The sequence below is a fragment of the Mytilus galloprovincialis genome, chromosome 4 (genome assembly GCF_965363235.1).
Source record: "Mytilus galloprovincialis chromosome 4, xbMytGall1.hap1.1, whole genome shotgun sequence".
Taxonomy (NCBI): domain Eukaryota; kingdom Metazoa; phylum Mollusca; class Bivalvia; order Mytilida; family Mytilidae; genus Mytilus; species Mytilus galloprovincialis.
The window spans coordinates 59,465,291-59,488,289 of NC_134841.1; the positions used below are offsets into that span (position 1 = coordinate 59,465,291).

Genomic DNA, 22,999 nt, shown 5'->3' on the forward strand with positions numbered 1-22,999 from the left:
TCTGAAAATTTCAGAGCAGATAGATCTTGCCCTAATAAACAATTTAACCACATGTAAGATTTGCTCTAAAGTCTTTGGTTTCACAGATATAAGCCAAAATCTACATTTTACCCCTATGTTCCATTTTTAGCCATGGTGGCCATCTTGGTTGGTTGGCCTGGTCACTGGACACATTTCTTAAACTAGATACGCCAAGGATGATTTTGGCTAAGTTTGGTTTAATTTGGGCCAGTAGTTTCAGAGGAGAAGATTTTTGTAAAAGTAAACGACGACGGGCAAACGACGGACGCTTTAGTGATGAGAAAAGCTCACTTGGCCCTTCACCAGGTGAGCTAAAAAGTCATTGAGTCCGTTTCATCACAAGTGGATATCTTGTAGTCTTCATGATATCAGTGGTGGATGCAAAAGGGGGGTTCGTGGGGTTGAACCCCCCTTTTTTATGAGCAATGCTTTTGAATTGGAACAAATGGTTAAAAATGGCTTGATCAGTCACCTGGATATCACTTTTTGTCGACACCATCGTGATACATTTTGTTGTTGATAGCTTTGTAGCATCACTTTTTGGGTTAGAATTGAGTATGACATGCATGATGAGATAACAAACATATAATATATTCCCCTCATTTTCGGTCAATAAGCATATTTTATTAAATTATTTTGTGTACAATGTTATCCCTGGTCGTGTTATGATCAAAATATGAATGATTAGTGTAACAAAAAGATTAATTAGATAGATTAACCTCTCTACGTTCTTGATCATTATTTATTTATAATCACCAATAATGGAGTATTTGTTTACTTAGTCTTACAAACGATCTTTTTGTCAGCTATATAGATTTTAAATCCTAGACAATTCTATAAATCACAATTTAGAAAGCATTATTGCGAACTTTGAGTTAAGTAGTGAAGACTAAACTTTCCATTAAAAATTGTAAAAAAGGCACTCTGAACTGTCACTTTATTACGTAAGATAAGATTGGAATATGTTACTGTAGTTTTCACACGATTGCAGTTCTAACATTGCAATTACAAACAAAAGTCTTTTAGATCAACCGAACTTTAACTTCCCCAGAGATCAATATAAAGCAAAGAATGGGATGTTATAATTTCAGTATAGCCTTATTTTAGACATATACGTTTCAAACCGTGCAGACTAGAACAATTAGTTTAAAAAGAAAGGAAAAGAATGTCAACATTGAAAGTGAAACAAAGACAAATGATTTGATTGACTGATTCGATCCACAAAAAAACTTCTTATAAAGGTAAAAACGACGATAAACATAAATTTTTAATATATAATACAAAATTTAACAGTCCTATAAAAATCCAATTGCACGAGTTGCTTAATCTATTTATATCTATGTTTATGTTTACATCGCTTATATTGTCATAGAGGGTCAACTCGATAGTTAATTAGATGGCGTGTTTGTTAAAATTCACACGAAACGAAGCTACATCTTTTTGAGACCATGTCCTGTAAATTGTTTATTTCATACGTTTGATAGTTTGGAAAAATGTTTTACATTGTTATGAATAAAATATGAGAATTTGAGTCAAATCGGTGAACATGAATTTGGCAGCTAGTGCCCCTTTAACACATCTAGACATAAAATTATAAGGAACTTATTCATTTTCTGTTATTTTTGTTGTTTTTGTTGTTTGATTTCTTATGTGAGTTGAAGATAGATCTTTGGTGCTATCTGCTGAATTTATTAACTTCATTTAATATCTATAGATTCAGACATGGAACATTTTGACATAATATGTATGCCTATAATTTTTCGTCATCAAACAAGATTTTTTTCTACGTTGCAGCTTACATTTCAAAAATACTAGAAAAACGGTACAATGCAAAAGTTAAAGTCTAACAGCGATGTCTGTTCTTTTTTAGTCTAACATTATTAATTTGTACGAATCCCCTTCCCCCTTTTTAACTCAAACATTGCGTTCGACTGTTTGCCCTTCAAAGTTTTAATTATCTTTGTGAGTGTATTTTTATAATTCTTTTACTATTGGAATTTACTATAAAGAATTTATTCTTTTGGTCTTTGTTAGCTTTTACATGTAACAATTGGTATTATCAAAATACAAAACAGTTCAAAGGTAGTATCGTTCAGAGTCTCAGAAGATTTTAAAACAGATGGCTGATACTGTAATGCAAATTAATGCTCCCGCAGGAAACGTAATTTTTGTTTGTTTCATCACCAAAATGACCCAATCCAAATATATACGAAAATAAGACATATCCCGATACATCAGTGGTATTTACCAATGATTAATCATTTCATCCAAATTAGGTAACGTTCAAATTCCCTGGTCTGAAATCAATGGCTGGGTAAGAGATACCTCTTCTATGAAACGGCAGATATAGTTTATGACATTAATGTATACATTTAATCAATTGGATTTCCACCCGATTTACCGATGTAGAAGGGTGGGCCCTTCTTTTTCCAAATTCTGGATCAGAGCGACTTCAAATAGGAAACGGCGAATCTTAATCTTTACCAGAACACACCCGTGATATCGCGGGTCCGTGACTGAATTAAAGTATATATAACTATGCGCAAGCATTATTTTAGTATTAGTATTGTCATCTGATAAAGTCATGCCGATTATAAGATACACAGTTTTCTCTGCTTTCAAATCTTTCTGTTTGAACCCGTCGAACTGGAACTTATCTATTATTGGTAATATTAATTATTTGGAAAACAAAAGGTCCTGGAATGGAGTATTTTTTAATCAACAGCATTGTCCTATATTAGTTATAAATAAAGTTGAATTCTTTGATTCGCTGTTTTACGTCATGCCCGCTAACAAATTGAAAACTGTACTTATACGCCTTATTTTTAGTCCAGATTTTTAGTATTCGTATTGTTATCTTAGAAAGTCTTACTGATTAAAATACTACAATAGGTAACAATTCGACAATTTAGTAGTGTCAACCCTTTGATTATGACCCGTGTATATAGCATATTAATCCTGAGGGCAGAATCAATTTGCGCCAATTGCAGTTATGAAAAGGTATTAATTGTGCCACTCTCTATTATTTTAATGGTATTAATTGCGCCAATAAATTAAATGAAATTGCGCCACATTTACCTGTAAATATGTTTTACCTACATCATACCTGTACATGTTTTACCTATATCATACATGTACTATAATTAACCTTTCCACTTAACTCACCAAAAAATAAATTGTTTAGTAATAGAATATTTTTTCACGAGTCAAGATGTCTTATATACCATTCACATTTCAGGAACATAGAGTCTGATAGAGGAAAACCGGTCATCATTGTTGAAGAACACAAATCCGTCAGGCATTTGTAAAGAAAACTGGAGAAATAAGGTGGAGATGTACAGTTAAGTCGTGTTGTGCTAGGTTATTCACAGATAAATCGTGTACAATTATTTTGAATGGAGAATTAGATCATATTCATAAAAACAAATATCCAGAAATTAGAACGTCAAATTTTGAGAACTGCGTGCAAAAGAGCGACCCTCAAACTGCCGGTCCCAAGCCCGTATAAAGGAGGATCGAGGGCATTCAATCATTTAGTTTTTATATATAAATAAAAATGAATAAAATTGGCGCAATTAGATGATTATTTTATTGGCGCAAATGATACCTATAGCTTTGAAAATTAGGTGGCGCAAAAGAAGTATTGGCGCAATTAAGTTATGGCGCAAATGAGTTACTTTTTGGCGCAAAAAGATATCGCCCAATCCTGACTACACCGTTTGTTGGTACGCCTGTCAGATGCGGAACGTACAGATAAGGTAATAGGTAACAGGTGAATATACTATTGGTATCGGCATCGGACTCGACCCGGAACTTTTTAATTATTGGCAATATTAATTACGTGAAAAACAAAAGGGCCTGGAGTGGTGTAATTTTTAATCTACACCTTTATACTATATTAGTTATATATAAAGTTGAACTCTTTGATTCGTCGTTTTTACGTGACGACGGCTGACAATTTGGACCTCGTAATTTTAGTATTATAGATTTACAGTGAGACAAAAGATTTGAGGTTTTGGAGTCAAGCCTCACCGTGTCAAAGGATGCGATGTGGATCGGTAGTGGACGGTTAATATGCATATGTCCATCTGATGAGTTAAGCCATTTTCAATTGATTTTTATAGTTCGTTCTTATGTTGTACTGTTATACCACTGTCCCAGGTTAGGGGGAGGGTTGGAATCCCGCTAACATGCTTAACCCCGCCACATTATTTATGTATGTGCCTGTCCCAAGTGAGGAGCCTGTAATTCAGTGGTTGTCGTTTGTTTATGTGTTACATATTTGTTTTTCGTTCTTTTTTTTTTACATAAATAAGGCCGTTAGTTTTCTCGTTTGAATTGTTTTACATTGTCTTATCGGGGCCTTTTATAGCTGACTATGCGGTATGGGCTTTGCTCATTGTTGAAGGCCGTACGGTGACCTATAATTGTTAATGTCTGTGTCATTTTGGTCTTTTGTGGATAGTTGTCTCATTGGCAATAATACCACATCTTCTTTTTTATATATAAATATAGTTTTCAGTATTTAGTAAATACGGAAAACTATATACTATATAAAATGCACAGGGTAGAATTTTATAAAGGTTTGATTGATTGTGCTGCTTTAAGTAACATGGAGTAATTCATATTTTAAGACTATTCTGTACAAAAACAAATAAACAATAATTAATATAAATAGAAAGGTTTTGCATTCCCCGCATGCCAGAGCTATTTCAAAGCCTCTGTAACGTACAGAGATCATTTCACCCTTCAATTATCATATTTAAAATATTCATTCTGAATGGACTTGACTGCGTATTTATACTTCCTGTAACAGCTACAATATGTTTACAAACGAACGACCCTTTAAAGAATGCATGCAAGGAGTTAATGTTAACTATAATCTGGTAGAGTAAGTACCCGTGGACACCCAAAAACGCAAAAAAAAAACAATCTGTAATCATGTTTTCCTTCTTAAACTTTTAAATTAAGTAAGACCAAAAATCAGCAGATAGGGATTTCCCTCATATTTTCTGGGACCACATTTTGAACACATTTCAATCTTTTTTTAGTAACCTGGACATAAGCATTGGAAAAATAAAATGGATTTTCTTCTCATAATGTGACCAGATACCCAATCGCATATGCAGTATTTGTTTTAGCATCTGGAAACAATTTCTTGGCACACATTTCTGTCTATTTAACATCACTGGGTCGATGCCACTGCTGGTGGACGTTCCGTTCCCAGCCCAGTAGTCAATACTGCGGTGTTGACATGAAATATCAATAATGTGGTCATTTTTATAAATTTCCTGTTTACAAAACTTTGAATTTATCGAAAAACGAAGGATTTTCTTATCCCAGGCATAGATTACATTAGCCGTGTTTGGCACATTTTTTTTGGAATTTTTGATCCTCAATGCTCTTCAACTTTGTACTTGTTTGGCTTTATACATATTTTGATATAAGCGTCACTGACGAGTCTTATGTAGACGAAACGCGCAAGAATCCCATCTGTATGAATTATTTTAATTAGATCTTCGAGTCCCTTTCCTGTGACCTTGAACTTAGACCTGCATGCAATTGGAATAGCAATCCATTATATATATATATATATATATATATATATATATATATATATATATATATATATATATATATATATATATATATGCGATCATATACCCATGAAAGGTTGCAATCCAATATGTAGTACTAGTATATATTTGAATAAGCATGCAGAAACCCCTTTAATTCTGCACACATTTCAGTCTTCATGCGCGTAGCTACGTTTACGTCAAAACGCCCGGTGTCATATGGTATTTTGAACCCCATGGTAAATTGACCCCGGGGTCAAAATACCGCTATGGTAAATTGAACCCCCCCATGGTAAATTGAACCCCCCCTGTATGGAAAATTGAACCCCCATGGTAAATTGAACCCCCCTGTTTTTTTCATCCTAGATGAATATTAGAACATTTTACATTATTCTAAAGCTTATCATAGATTAAAAAATCATTCATACAAGAAGGGGAGGTACATTTTCCATGCTCAATTAAAAGAAATATCTTTGCTTGGTATAAGTGCTCTGAAGTCTTTACCAACAAAATGTCATTCAAAATACTTATTGACACATTATAACTAGACCATATGTAGCTTGAATGCTTTAATTATTTGTAATTATAACATATGTATATATATATATAAGGGTAGTTTTGATTTTCCATGGTAAAAAAAGGGGGAGGGGGTCAAAATACCATGGCAAAGTAAAATTTAAAAAATATCTTTTCCAGCAAGTTAAATACATACAAACTACTTATTTGTGTATTCTAACTACATAAAAGAGTTCGAATTGCCAGAATTTCTGAAATTAAAGGCCTAGAGTAGGGGGTTCAATATACCGCAGGAGGGTCAAAATACCATGGCAAAGTAAAATTTTCAAAATATCTTTTCCATCAAAGTTAATACATACAAACTACTTGTGTGTGTATATTAACTACATATAAGAGCTAAAATTGCCAGATTTTTTTGAATTGTCTATAGTAAGGGGTTCAATATACCGCAGGGGGGTCAAAATACCATGGCAAAGTAAAATTTTCAAAATATCTTTTCCATCAAAGTTAATACATACAAACTACTTGTGTGTGTATATTAACTACAAATAAGAGCTAAAATTGCCAGATTTTTTTGAATTGTCTATAGTAAGGGGTTCAATATACCGCAGGGGGGTCAAAATACCATGGCAAAGTAAAATTTTCAAAATATCTTTTCCAGCAATTTTAATACATAGAAACTACTTATTTGTGTATTCTAACTACATAAAAGAGTTTGAATTGCCAGAATTTCTGAAATTAAAGGCCTTGAGTAGGGGGTTCAATATACCGCAGAGGGGTCAAAATACCATGGCAAAGTAAAATTTTCAAAATAACTTTTCCAGCAAGTTTAATACATACAAATTGCTTATTTGTGTATTCTAACTACATTAAAAAGTTAGAAATGCCAGAACTTTATAAATTAAAGGTCTAGAGTGAGGGGTTCAATATACCGCAGGGGGGTCAAAATACCATGGCAAAGTAAAATTTTCAAAATATCTTTTCCATCAAAGTTAATACATACAAACTACTTGTGTGTGTATATTAACTACAAATAAGAGCTAAAATTGCCAGATTTTTTTGAATTGTCTATCGTAAGGGGTTCAATATACCGCAGGGGGGTCAAAATACCATGGCAAAGTAAAATTTTCAAAATATCTTTTCCATCAAAGTTAATACATACAAACTACTTGTGTGTGTATATTTACTACATAAAAGAGCTAAAATTGCCAGATTTTTTTGAATTGTCTAGAGTAAGGGGTTCAATATATTGCAGGGGGTCAAAATACCATGGCAAAGTAAAATTTTCAAAATATCTTTTCTAGCAAGTTAAATACATACAAACTACTTATTTGTGTATTCTAACTACATAAAAGAGTTTGAATTGCCAGAATTTCTGAAATTAAAGGCCTTGAGTAGGGGGTTCAATATACCGCAGAGGGGTCAAAATACCATGGCAAAGTAAAATTTTCAAAATAACTTTTCCAGCAAGTTTAATACATACAAACTGCTTATTTGTGTATTCTAACTACATTAAAAAGTTAGAAATGCCAGAACTTTTTAAATTAAAGGTCTAGAGTGAGGGGTTCAATATACCGCAGGGGGGTCAAAATACCATGGCAAAGTAAAATTTTCAAAATATCTTTTCCATCAAAGTTAATACATACAAACTACTTGTGTGTGTATATTTACTACAAATAAGAGCTAAAATTGCCAGATTTTTTTGAATTGTCTATAGTAAGGGGTTCAATATACCGCAGGGGGGTCAAAATACCATGGCAAAGTAAAATTTTCAAAATATCTTTTCTAGCAAGTTAAATACATACAAACTACTTATTTGTGTATTCTAACTACATAAAAGAGTTTGAATTGCCAGAATTTCTGAAATTAAAGGCCTTGAGTAGGGGGTTCAATATACCGCAGAGGGGTCAAAATACCATGGCAAAGTAAAATTTTCAAAATATCTTTTCCATCAAAGTTAATACATACAAACTACTTGTGTGTGTATATGAACTACATATAAGAGCTAAAATTGCCAGATTTTTTTGAATTGTCTATAGTAAGGGGTTCAATATATCGCAGGGGGTCAAAATACCATGGCAAAGTAAAATTTTAAAAATATCTTTTCAAACAAGTTTAATACATACAAACTACTTATTGGTGTATTCTAACTACATAAAAGAGTTAGAATTGCCAGAATTTTTGAAATTAAGGGCCTAGAGTAGGGGGTTCAATATACTGCAGGGGGGTAAAAATACCATGGCAAAGTAAAATTTTCAAAATAACTTTTCCAGCAAGTTTAATACATACAAACTACTTATTGGTGTATTTTAACTACATAAAAGAGTTAGAATTGCCAGAATTTCTGAAATTAAGGGCCAAGAGTAGGGGGTTCAATATACCGCAGGGGGGTCAAAATACCATGGCAAAGTAAAATTTTCAAAATATCTTTTCCATCAAGTTTAATACAAACAAAGTACTTGTTGGTGTATATTAACTACATATAAGAGTTAAAATTGCCAGAATTATTTGAATTGTCTAGAGTAAGGGGTTTAATATATCGCAGGGGGTCAAAATACCATGGCAAAGTAAAATTTTCAAAATATCTTTTCTAGCAAGTTAAATACATACAAACTACTTATTTGTGTATTCTAACTACATAAAAGAGTTTGAATTGCCAGAATTTCTGAAATTAAAGGCCTTGAGTAGGGGGTTCAATATACCGCAAAGGGGGGGGGGGGGGGGGGTCAAATACCATGGCAAAGTAAAATTTTCAAAATAACTTTTCCAGCAAGTTTAATACATACAAACTCCTTATTTGTGTATTCTAACTACATTAAAAAGTTAGAAATGCCAGAACTTTTTAAATTAAAGGTCTAGAGTGAGGGGTTCAATATACCGCAAGGGGGGTCAAAATACCATGGCAAAGTAAAATTTTCAAAATATCTTTTCCATCAAAGTTAATACATACAAACTACTTGTGTGTGTATATTAACTACATATGAGAGCTAAAATTGCCAGATTTTTTTGAATTGTCTATAGTAAGGGGTTCAATATATCGCAGGGGGTCAAAATACAATGACAAAGTAAAATTTCAAAATATCTTTTCCAGCAAGTTTAATAAATACATCTACCTATGGGTGTATTCTAACTACATAAAAGAGTTAGAATTGATAGAATTTCTGAAATTAAAGGCTTAGAGTAGGGGGTTCAATATACCGCAGGGGGGTCAAAATACCATAGCAAAGTAAAATTTTTAAAATATCTTTTCCAGCAAGTTTAATACATACAAACTACTTATTGGTGTATTCTAACTACATAAAAAAGTTCAAATTGCCAGAATTTCTGAAATTAAAGGCCTAGAAAAGGGGGTTCAATATACCGCAGCGGGGTCCAAATACCATGGCAAAGTAAAATTTCCCCCTACTATAGACCTTGAATTTCAAAAATTCAAGGTTCCAACTCCTTAACATAGTTATAATACTCCAATAAGTAGTTTGTATGTATTTAATATACTGGAAAAGATATTTTGAAAATTTTACTTAGCCATGGTATTTTGACCCCCCTGCGGTATATTGAACCCCCTACTATAGACCTTGAATTTTAAAAATTCAAGCTATTCTAAATCCTTAACATAGTTATATTACTCCAATAAGTAGTTTGTATGTATTAAATAAACTGGAAAAGATATTTTGAAAATTTTACTTAGCCATGGTATTTTGAACCCCCTGCGGTATATTGAACCCCCTACTATAGACCTAGAATTTCAAAAATTCAAGCTATTCTAAAACCTTAACATAGTTATATTACTCCAATAAGTAGTTTGTATGTATTTGATATACTGGAAAAGATATTTTGAAAATTTTACTTAGCCATGGTATTTTGACCCCCCTGCGGTATATTGAACCCCCTACTATAGACCTTGAATTTCAAAAATTCAAGCTATTCTAACTCCTTAACATAGTTATAATACTCCAATAAGTAGTTTGTATGTATTTAATAAACTGGAAAAGATATTTTGAAAATTTTACTTAGCCATGGTATTTTGACCCCCCTGCGGTATATTGAACCCCCTACTATAGACCTTGAATTTCAAAAATTGAAGCTATTCTAACTCCTTAACATAGTTATATTACTCCAATAAGTAGTTTGTATGTATTTAATATACTGGAAAAGATATTTGTAAAATTTTACTTAGCCATGGTATTTTGACCCCCCTGCGGTATATTGAACCCCCTACTATAGACCTTGAATTTCAAAAATTGAAGCTATTCTAACTCCTTAACATAGTTATATTACTCCAATAAGTAGTTTGTATGTATTTAATATACTGGAAAAGATATTTGTAAAATTTTACTTAGCCATGGTATTTTGACCCCCCTGCGGTATATTGAACCCCCTACTATAGACCTTGAATTTTAAAAATTCAAGCTATTCTAAATCCTTAACATAGTTATATTACTCCAATAAGTAGTTTGTATGTATTAAATAAACTGGAAAAGATATTTTGAAAATTTTACTTAGCCATGGTATTTTGAACCCCCTGCGGTATATTGAACCCCCTACTATAAACTTAGAATTTCAAAAATTCAAGCTATTCTAAATCCTTAACAAAGTTATATTACTCCAATAAGTAGTTTGTATGTATTTAATATACTGGAAAAGATATTTTGAAAATTTTACTTAGCCATGGTATTTTTACCCCCCTGCGGTATATTGAACCCCCTACTATAGACCTTGAATTTCAAAAATTCAAGCTATTCTAACTCCTTAACATAGTTGTAATACTCCAATAAGTAGTTTGTATGTATTTAATATACTGGAAAAGATATTTGTAAAATTTTACTTAGCCATGGTATTTTGACCCCCCTGCGGTATATTGAACCCCCTACTATAGACCTTCAATTTCAAAAATTCAAGCTATTCTAACTCCTTAACATAGTTATCATACTTCAATAAGTAGTTTGTAAATATTTAATAAACTGGAAAAGATATTTTGAAAATGTTACTTAGCCATGGTATTTTGACCCCCCTGGGGTATATTGAACCCACTACTATAGACCTTTAATTTCAAAAATTGAAGCTATTCTAACTCCTTAACATAGTTATAATACTCCAATAAGTAGTTTGTATGTATTTAATATACTGGAAAAGATATTTGCAAAATTTTACTTAGCCATGGTATTTTGACCCCCCTGCGGTATATTGAACAACCTACTATAGACCTTGAATTTCAAAAATTCAAGCTATTCTAACTCCTTAACATAGTTATAATACTTCAATAAGTAGTTTGTATGTATTAAATAAACTGGAAAAGATATTTTGAAAATTTTACTTAGCCATGGTATTTTGACCCCCCTGTGGTATATTGAACCCCCTACTATAGACCTTGAATTTCAAAAATTCAAGCTATTCTAACTCCTTAACATAGTAATAATATTTCAATAAGTAGTTTGTATGTATTAAATAAACTGGAAAAGATATTTTGAAAATTTTACTTAGCCATGGTATTTTGAACCCCCTGCGGTATATTGAACCCCCTACTATAGACCTAGAATTTCAAAAATTCAAGCTATTCTAAATCCTTAACATAGTTATATTACTCCAATAAGTAGTTTGTATGTATTTAATATACTGGAAAAGATATTTTGAAAATTTTACTTAGCCATGGTATTTTGACCCCCCTGCGGTATATTGAACCCCCTACTATAGACCTTGAATTTTAAAAATTCAAGCTATTCTAAATCCTTAACATAGTTATATTACTCCAGTAAGTAGTTTGTATGTATTTAATATACTGGAAAAGATATTTTGAAAATTTTACTTAGCCATGGTATTTTGACCCCCCTGCGGTATATTGAACCCCCTACTATAGACCTTGAATTTCAAAAATTGAAGCTATTCTAACCCCTTAACATAGTTATAATACTCCAATAAGTGGTTTGTATGTGTTAAAAATGCTGGAAAAGATATTTTGAAAATTTTGCTTAGCCATGGTATTTTGACCCCCCTGCGGTATATTGAACCCCCTACTTAAAACCACAAATTTAAAAAAATGATAGCCAATAAATTGTAAATTAGATTATCTCCAATACTATTTATCAAAAACAGGGGGGGTTCAATATACCGCAGGGGGGTTCAAAATACCATATGTGAAAAATGACCCCGGGGTCAAAATACCATGCGGTATAATGACCCCGGGGTCATTTTACCGCATGGTATTTTGACCCCGGGTTCACTTTTTAGGGGGTTCAAAATACCATATGACACCGGGCGTACACTTGAATTTTGAAAATAAAATAAATAATCGACATAGAATAAGAAAAACTGGTCAAAAGCACATCAGCCTTGTGCTTCTTTTTTTAATGAATTGTAATTTTGAATGAAAAGGGACTACATTTACTCAAATAGATCATTTAATATATTTGTTCGAATCTTTTGTAAAAGTCTGAATCCATTATGAATTCTACGTACTTTTCTTATATTAAAAGCAATTCACTATCTGCTCAGATTCGATATGCTGTTTGTATTTTTGTCGAGCCTGTGATTTATGTCCCAAAAGCGAGACAAAGCGGCGTAAATATTTAGGTTCCGAATGTGGATAAAGTCTTTTGAATGACTCTCTGTGAAATTTTACGAAAGTTGTACAGAAACTGTTTACGATCAAGAGTATTCAGAGCAATATACTAATGCAATTATATCTTTTATTTGCCCGCATTTTAAGGATAAAATGTATTTCTTTCTGCAATTAATAAGTGGTCGCAGTTTGGGCTTACATTTTGTTATCTCTCAATTACATTAACTACTTGTCGAACCTTCATCGAAATTTTTGAAATATGCCGAAGAAACTTTTTCTTTGACTAGTGTCTAAAGCTAAAATTTTGAAAGCATTTGTTTTCATTCATTTTTCGGTTCTTTTCTGATAGACAGATAGCCGGGCTCTTCTTTACGCAATTAATTGTTTTACATGCTCAATTTATAAACCTTCATAGATTGTCGTGAAATATTCCAGATCAAGAAAAAATTATCAAAAGAAAATTTTAGATTTTTTTTTTAAAATCCATTTAAAGAAATAATAAATTGTTTCACTTTTTGTTGGAAGAAGTCCTAGGTGTTCCAGATTTTTTTATACTGCACCTCTTAGAAATATTTATTTTTTCATGTTCATTAAGAGGTGCTTTTGTTGATTGTATGCTCACTCACGGCACCCTTTAAACTTATTTAAAAGTAATATTGGTTTGGACGTTTTCTCTAAAAGCAATGACCATTAGGCTAGCTTCAAGTTTAACACGATGAATAAGTTAACATATTACAAGATTTAACCAAAAAAATAAACCATTTAGATTCAAAAGTATATATATGTTGTTATCAAGGATTTTTTACTGACAGGAATCATTATGGTATCTCATTCTCGATAGCTTTCAGGGGCTTCGTCCCTTTCGAACCCACTACCAACAGGTGCTTTGACATTGAGCGGTTGGCACCCCTCATATCCCTCGCCAAGGTTCGGGCGTACACGTAAAAATGACCCAGCTACGCCACTGGTCTTTCAGTTTGTATTGCTTGACCCTTATGGGTGTAATTTTGCAATAAAGATATTAAATAAAAAAAAATTAACCAAATAGATCATTTTGTATATCTCTATTATAGAACTAGCATACTATTATTGGATTCCATTGGAGCAAGAATTATCTACACGATTACACACAACCTGCGTTGATGAACAATTTTTCGACTTTTATGCCGATTTCGCTTGTTTATAATTCCATAAATGGACACCAATAATGAGATAAGGTCGAGGAAGAGAAGATTGATGATATACATTCCATACCTTGGGGCTTTTTTGCTTGGGATTGGTTCGATACGCTCACGTGGTCTAACGAACAAAAAGTATGATTTATCTATCAATTCAATTCCGAAACTTTTCCATTATTTTGTATACATATTTTCTGTTAATATACAATTCCTATACTTGAACCATGTAAAGATTTTTATGATCGAAAATGAGTTAGACGGGCTTTAGCAATCGGAGTCATTTCCAAAAAGAAACTAAAGAAATGAAAACCTGTGTCAATATTGGGAAATGTTCGAATATAAACAGAGAGTATGTGTCCATGAAATCGAACTACGATCCTCAAAATAACCATAAATACTTGACAGCACAGCAGACTACATCCGACTCACCTATGAAAATAGACGCACAGACAAAGACTATCAATAAAGGGCAATACATGGTCTAGTTAGTCAACCTTGGTCACAAAATGTCGTTGGGTTAATCCAGTGCTTATGGGCACCCCATCTCACCCTAAACCCTTTTACATAAAAGAAAGTGTTCTATAAACATGTCATTAGAGTAAAACACCATTTAAAAAAGGCCAGCTACCAACAGGATTAACACTTACGTTAACTAGGAAATAAAAACGCACAAAAAACAACCAATTTTATAATAAAATTCCCTCTAAATATCTGCTGATCATTAGTATCTCAAATAAACAGACCGTAAGTCATGCTCAGATTATCAAGGCAGTTCATATATAAAAAAAAGTATTTGAAGAATGTGGACATGTAACGATTTCAATATTAAAAGAGCATGCCGGGTATTCCACTGAAACCCAGTTGGGCCTAGCAAATGCGAAATGGATAATTATATTTATACGGTTTTATCTGAATTTGGTGGCGTAAAAGCACAATAACAAGAGGAACAAATTTTTGTAAGCGATAAACAAAGAACAAAGAAAATCCAAAATTTACACGTCTCTTTGAATCTCTTGTTGGTCATTTCTTATGATAAACTACATTTTTGTACATGAGTGACAGATAGTAACTGCCAAAAAAGGAAAAACAGCCCAAACCCCCTAAAATATTTGAACAACAGATTTTCTTTAAGTATTCACTTTCTGAACTTGCATTAAAGATGGTTATATACAATTAACTGAAAATAATAAATTCAATGTCAATACTTTTAAATAAATAAAAATCTACAAATTGAAATGAAAACTATCAAAAATGAAACAAATGATAACAGCAAAAAAAGTTCTAAAAAAGTTTTAAGTTTTCATTATAAATAGTTAACTCTGAGATTTGGATCAAATAGAAATGAAAAAGAAAAAAAAACCCAGCTTTACAAAAAATGACAAAAAAATGTTATATTGAAATACTACTTTTGTTACCTGAATCTGAATTACAAACTGCTTCCAATAAACAAATGTACAGATGAATTAATATTCCAATAAAATGAGAAGTCATGTTTTTTCTCCATGTAGTTGTCACTAGTTCTGTGATTGCTGAAACTGACTTCGTCTACTGGACCAAAAGCTTATAATTACGTGAATTAAGTATAATTTCCTTTGCGCCCTGATCGTTAATAGACAAACGTAGATCGCAATAGCAATAGTTCAATAGAATTATTTTACTACGCTGCTATCGAAATAGATGATTATTTCCCTAAAAGAGAAGTTAATACGATCTCTAATTATATAAGTAAAAAGACGAGATTCTGTCTTTTATTCAAAACATCTGATTGCATTTTAAAATTAACCAAAATCGTTGAAAATCGATATGGCTTATATGTTCTGTCGTGCTTTGTGGTGTAAAAACATGGTTAGATTAGTAAGTACAGAAAAGGGACTTTAGTTTCGCAATGGAATTGCAAAAAGATGCTATCTAGGGATTAAAATTTAATGATATTTTTGTATAAATTAATCAATTGTCAAGATTAACGCCAGAATCCTCCGATTTATGTTTTAACGTGATTACGACAAAATGGGCAAAAATCAGCATTTTTTGAAATACAAATTCTAAAAAATACATGAATATAATTATTATTAAAGATTTAAAACAACAAAAGAGTCAATCGCTTTACATAACAGTAACCAAGTGCATATATTTAGCCCGAGATTGCTTTAGTACATATACATATACTAAATTATAAATAAATAATGCTGATATATGCAGCCCTTAAACCTATGAAAAAGTGGCTTGTACAAGGGCATACAAGAGCCTGAATTGTTTGCCTAGTAAAAATATGCCATTAACATTAATTGTTTTACTTTAAATGCAATCGTTTATGTTTTTATATTTTATTTAATTTATTTCGTGGCATTTTTGTAGATCTTCCACTGATGATCATTTTTATTCTATAAGTAGTCGGTTGACTGGGTCACAATTGCGGCCATGCCGATTTATTTGTAGATCTTATTGTGCTGATCATTTTTTTATACTGTTGCAATAACTTCTTTAAGGGTCGAGTTTGAGATTCCGGCGGTGTCTCAAGTTCAACCCTCAAAGGAGTAATTGAATATTCTATTTTGACGAAAAAGTTGAATTAATAATTTCTAATACATTTTCTAGAAAAAGCGGGGAAAAGGGTAAAACCCGCCTTAAAAGGAGAATAACTCATATTATCGTATATTCTAGCGTATTTGTGGATATCATTTAGCCGCACAATTCTCTATCTACTAATATAGTTTCCGCAAAAATGCAAAGAAAAGTAAAACTTAAACTTAAATCCAATAACTCACACGAGGGATCATAAGGGGTCAAAAGGGCGACTTCTAGCATGTTGACGTACAGATATTATTGTTCTAGTCATTTGTACTTTTGAAATTTCTTTATTTCTGTTTAATTTGCAATATAATAACAAGGCAATAATTTTACATTTTAGAAACAATAACTTCAAAATGGATGTTCCTGAAAATCTCATGGAGAATCAGATATCCTTGGACTTGTTGATATTTTTTAATCTGTCCGAATTCCTTCTTCTGTTGTAATTTAAGGGTTATAAGCGAAAAACTGTATTTTCCTCCAATGTTCAGTTTTTAGCAACAAAGACCATGTGAGAGGATGAATGGAACCCCCAGATAAAATTTTAAAACTAGATTCCATTATATAGGTAAAGGTTGGTAACATTTGGCCCTAACTGATTGAAATTTAGATCTCTGGCATCTTTATTCTCGTATGATCTATACGAGCACGCGAGTTGTTATAGATCAGAATTTTAATAATAGGATTGCATTCGGTCTAGATGTTTCAGAAAAGAAGATTTAAAAAAAAGTTTGCGATTACGGACAGACGACGCACGCGAAATGATTGCAAAAGCTCACTTTTGCCTTTGAAGTCAATGCGAGAAGACAGAATAGTGTTGGCTTAAATAAACGAAATGCAATAACATCGAAAAAGTAAATAATTGCTTTCTAAAAGCACATTGCCATGCTAATATTACAGAACAAAAAGACATGAAAATATATCATTTATCTTAATGAAATTCTTGTTGTTGAAATTGCAAGATAATGAGACAAGACAAGACAAAATATTTTATTTCCTCAGACACGACGTGTACAAGAGGTCAAAACATAATAAAGTATACATATAAATCGACAGCAGAGTAGTGTACGATAATAGCACGTGATTTTCATGACATTGAGACGTATATACATTTTATATATTACCTATTGAGTTTAAAGGATTACATATGTACAGAATTCTTTCTTATTTATCAGTGATTGTGAGTACATAAATATATATAAATGTATAAAAATTGCATCTACAAAAAATAAGTAATCTTTCTAAGGAAAGTACATACTTTCCTATACACCTTTATGTTGCAAAATGAGAGTAAACCGATCAATTTTTCCCTTGAGGGATATTGTAGGTAATAATTAGGTACAAGATTTTGTCTAAGAAGTGATATACTAGGATGTGAACAAACACACAAATAGTGATATTCGTCGCCAATATTTTGATTACATAGATGACATATCCTATTTTCTTTTAAAATATTTTTCCATCTTCCCGTTTCAATTGGGAATTTAAGATTTGAGCATCTAAATTTAGCCATATACAATCTATCAGTATTTCCCAATCGAAGTAGATAGGGTTCTAATTCAAATATACTTTTGAATTTACCATAGAATTCTCCTCTAGAAGAATTGTTAATTACAGAAAACCATTGTTGTATAAACTGATCAACAAGTTTTTGTTTGACAAGAGATTTCAATATTTCTCTATTCATAGGTATTTGATCATTCCATATAAAAGTAAGACCACATTCATCAAAAATGGATTTAATGTACGTAACCCATTTAAAATGTGTGGGTTTACTCTGGTGAAGTTTTATCATAAGTCTATATAATGTATTAGATAATTTATTCTCACTTGAGAGCATATCATTCCAAAACATAACCATACGTAGCTTAATAGTAATATCAATGGGATAACGACCCAGTTCCCCGTAAACCATAAAATTTGGCGTACTTTTCCTCACGTGCAGAATATTTTTACAAAACTGCAAGTGCATCCGTTCCAATCCCTGCTTATTTTCAAATCCCCATACTTCACTAGAGTAAATCATTATAGGTAAGATAAGACAATCAAAAAGCTTAAGCTGTATATCTACGGGTATTGCAATATTTCTAATCTTTCTATATAGTGCATACAATGCTTTATTGGACTGTTCCAATAATTTCTTTCTAGCTGAACAAAAAGAGCCGTTATAATTAAATACAATACCCAGATAAGTATATGAGTCTAATACATCAATATTTTTACCATAGATTTCAAAATCTGCTTTAACCTTGAATTTCTTTTTGCTGAAAATTACAATTTTTGTTTTGCTTGTATTAACTGTGAGTTTCCACTCATTACAATATTGCTCAAAAACTTTCAATGCATGTTGCAGATCCTCCTCTGACTCAGATAAAATAACTGTGTCATCTGCATATAATATTATAAATATTTTTACATAACATAATAAGGTTTCTTTGCATTTATCAGATATATTTTCAAGGTCTTTAACATCATTATCTAGTAAAAATTTCTCCAGATCATTCAAAAAGAGAGAAAACAGAAAGGGAGATAAATTCTCCCCTTGTTTCACTCCTATATTACAACTAAAAAATGCAGAAATATCCTTTCCCATTCTAATACATGTCTGGATATTCTGATACATATTATGTATAACTCTCAATATTTTGCCTTGAATATTATATTGTAGCATCTTTTGCCAAAGTCCAGCTCTCCAAACTGTATCAAATGCACTTTTGAAATCAATGAACGAGCAAAATAATTTTTTACCAAATGAAAAATATAGAGAAATAAGTGAATGTAAAATAAAAATATTATCCATAGTAGAAAACCCTTTTCTGAACCCAGCCTGTGCTCCTGTAATTAAGCCTATTTCATCTGACAATTTATTCAATCTGTTGTTGAGCACAGCAGTGAATGTTTTACTTAGACATGAATTGAGAGTAATACCTCTGTAAGAATTCGGGTCAGATTTGGAACCCTTGTTCTTGAAAATTGGAACCATTATTCCTTTGGTCCAACATTCTGGTATAATACCTGTATCTAACACAATATTAAATAACATTACATACACATTAATCATATCATCTAATGTACATTTAATATATTCATTTAATATATTATCATATCCAGCAGATTTATTATTCTTTAATTTTTTTACAGCACATTTTATTTCTTCTACTGTTATTGGAGAATTTAACAATTCTTCTATATCTGGTGGTAAATTATTAACATCAATATCTATATCAATTTCATCATGTACATTATTTTCATTCATGGATTTAAAATAATCATGTAATGTTTCTACAGATATTTCAGATTTCTGATCTTTATTTTTAACAAATTTATTCAAAATTTTCCAAAACTCTTTCCCTTGTTTTTTTGATGTATTTCTCAATTTTTGTTCAAAGTCAAATTGATAGTTTTTGTATGCTTGGTTTGTAACCATCTTGTATGATTTACTTGTCTCTAGTAGTTGTTTGCGTGTTACTTCATTTTTATGAATGTTATAACGTTTTCTGGCTTTATGAAATTTTTTTCTCGAAGTGAGACATTTATTTGTGTACCAGGGTTTTGAGTTCGGTTTCTTTCTTGATTTGTAGTGCGGTTTTGAAAGTGTCGCCTTTGCAGTATTTTGGAAAAGCTCATTTATTTCTCCGGTGATGTTGTCTATGTCTTGTTGAGTGCATGTATCACGTGTGTGTATGTTTTCAAGGTCATTCATTATATTGGTCAGCTGATCTTGACTATTGTGAAATGTATTTACAAATTCGTTTCTGTTATTGTCGTTCCACTTGATTGAAGGTGAGTTTTGTGATGTATCATGTGTAATTTCATCATGTGGTAATACTGATTTAAAAACAATGTGTATTGCATTGTGAACATCAGAAAAAAGTGGTACAAAATCAAGTATCTCAAATTCATATACTAAAGAAAACAATTTGGATGATAAAAGCAAATAATCAATAACACTGATATCTTTACAAGTAGTACGTCCAATACCTATATCAGAACCAAGTCTGGAGTTAGCTATATAAACATTGAGTTTTTTACACATATCCAACAGTTTATGACCATAATTATTAATATTGCAATGACACTCTGACATTCGAGATAACGGTATATTTTGAAGCTTCAATTGTTCATAATCTAACATGTATGACAAAATTTCATCATCACTTTCTAACTCAAAAATAGCAATCAATGACTCATCAGGAACAATAAAATCATCTCGTGTTCCCGTTTTTGCATTAAAATCTCCAATAAGAGAGACATATGAATCAAATTTATCAGCAAATGTCATTAATTCAATTTCAATTTCTTCAAATGCATCAGTATTTGCATATTTAGAATTTTCCGGTGGTATATAAACAGCACCAAATAAAACATCTTTTTCACAGTTTAGTAGACATTTTTGGAATTTAAACCACTGTACATATTGACTTTCACTTTCAATAAAACTGATGAACTGTTTCAAAATATTTTTGTATATAATTACAATTCCACCTGACTTTTTAGTTGCACCCTTTCTATTCTTTGTTACATATGAAAAACCATCAGGAAGATCAATTATATCTAAATCATCTAATTTAGTTTCAACAAAACAAAAGGAGAGATTCCTTATTTTGTCGTATTCATTTACAAACTTAGCAATTTTTCCAACTTTTCGAGATTAGTTTAAGTAATTTCTATAGTTACGGTGCTACGGTAATGGCGTAAAAATTATATGTTCAGATTTAACTTTAGCACTATATAACTGAAAAAATAAGAATTAGTAATATTGCAACACCATGCATGGCACACTAGACTTTTCTAAATTGATCCTTAAAAGTACTTTTGATGAATACGCACAATTAAAGTATTTGACCTCTAAACTGTTTATGAAGGTTATTTCTAAAAAAAAAAAAGCTTTTGTTTGAAAAGGCAAGTAAAGTTTCGTCGAATTATTGGGCCAAAAACTGATTCTCAAATTGTGGATTTAAAAATAATATATTTCTTTTTATTTGCACATAAACATAATAAGTTATACCAAGGATTTGTATAGTTAGTCTAACCTTGGTTAAGGACACTTTTATGCACAACAGTTATATACAATAAACAGAAGATACATAATATATTTGATAGTCACAGCTGTAATAGCTTGGTACATTGCAGTATATGATTGCAAGACGAAGACGGTTTGGATATTAAATATATATATAATATCGGTGGTGTCGGTTGACTTGTTTTGTTTTATGACAACAAAGGAGTCCAGGAGTTCCAGCAGTTCTCTGCCCTTCTGGGTATTTTATTTTAATATAATATATTTCTTTTTATCAATAAGTTGTTTTTTTAATGATGATTTAGTGCTTTCATATTGGTTTGTTCCATTGATAATTTTCTTCTATAAATCTAGAATTTTGTTTACAGTATTATTTAAAAGTTTCTTATGTCATTTTCATCTGTTTTTTTTTTTGTAGGAACACCAAATAAAACCAAAATCAACATTTAAAGGTAGTTCTATTTCTGTCTTCTCAAATATCCAGGAGTTAAGGTCTTCCCATAATTTATATACATTCAACTTTTGTGACTGGGTTTGTGCTGTGAGCGCTGACATTGGGCACAAGATACCCAATCGTTAGACAGGTTTAGGTGACAATTTTATATCTGTTCATTTACGGTTAAGGAATTGTCAATCAATTCTAATATAAAAGATTGGGAAGTTCTTAAAAATCACAATTTTAATACCCCTGGTTAAAGTCCACAATTCCTCTAAAATCCACAACACCGCTAAAGTCCACAACAATTTTAAAGTCCACAACAAAATTTCGTTAAAGTTCACAATGCCGCTCAAGTCCACAAACTTTCCGCTAAAGTCCACAAAATGGCCTCCGCTTAAGTCCACAATATAGCAAGTTCCGCTAAAGTCCACAAAAAGCACAGTTAAAGTCCACACCATTTTATCTCTTTTATATATAATATATAAGTTGGACTTTAGCGGAACTTGTATTTGTGGACTTTAACGGTGTTTTCTTGTGGACTTTAGAGGAATTGTGGACTTTAACGGTGCCATAACCCCTATAAAAAAACGCTGTTAAATAAAATTCATGTATTAAGCGCCGGTGTTATTAGTAGCCGAAACCAAAGGTTCAAGAGAGCCTGTATTGCTCTTCTAGTATTTTTTATCTAATATTGAAACAAGGCAACAGTGTATTTGTGTCGAATCTGTGTATTCTTATATTATTTTTTGAGAGAATAAGCAATTATGTTAAAATTTGTCAGGAGTCGATTGATGATTTCATACATATCGACTTTCTTGTCGATCGTGTTGCTGATCAGGTTTGCTGTTCAATTTTTTTTAGGGGCCTCGGTGGCCGAGTGGTCAAAGAAGTTACTACTAAAATCACTAGCCATTCAACACTGAGGTTGTGGGTTCAAACCCAGCTCTTGCCGTTGTACTTGACTCGAATCTTAATTGACTAGGATTGTCAGTTTTCCTAACGAAGGTCGGGGGATTTTCTCCGGGAACTGCGGCTTCCCCCACCAATAAAAACTGGCCGCCACGAAATAGCCTAAATGCGGTGCATAAAAGTGGCGTTAAAACACAAAAAATCAAATCATTTTTA

General features: G+C 31.8%; 1 long non-coding RNA gene across 1 annotated transcript in view; it reads right to left on the reverse strand.

Annotated features, from left to right (window-relative positions):
• The window catches only part of LOC143070678 (uncharacterized), a 39,453-nt gene extending 23,936 nt beyond the window's left edge, over positions 1-15,517 (reverse strand). Inside the window, exon 1 of the long non-coding RNA XR_012976640.1 lies at positions 15,263-15,517. This is a non-coding gene — a long non-coding RNA (uncharacterized LOC143070678). The remainder of the gene's footprint in view (positions 1-15,262) is intronic.
• Between the last annotated feature and the right edge of the window lie 7,482 nt (positions 15,518-22,999).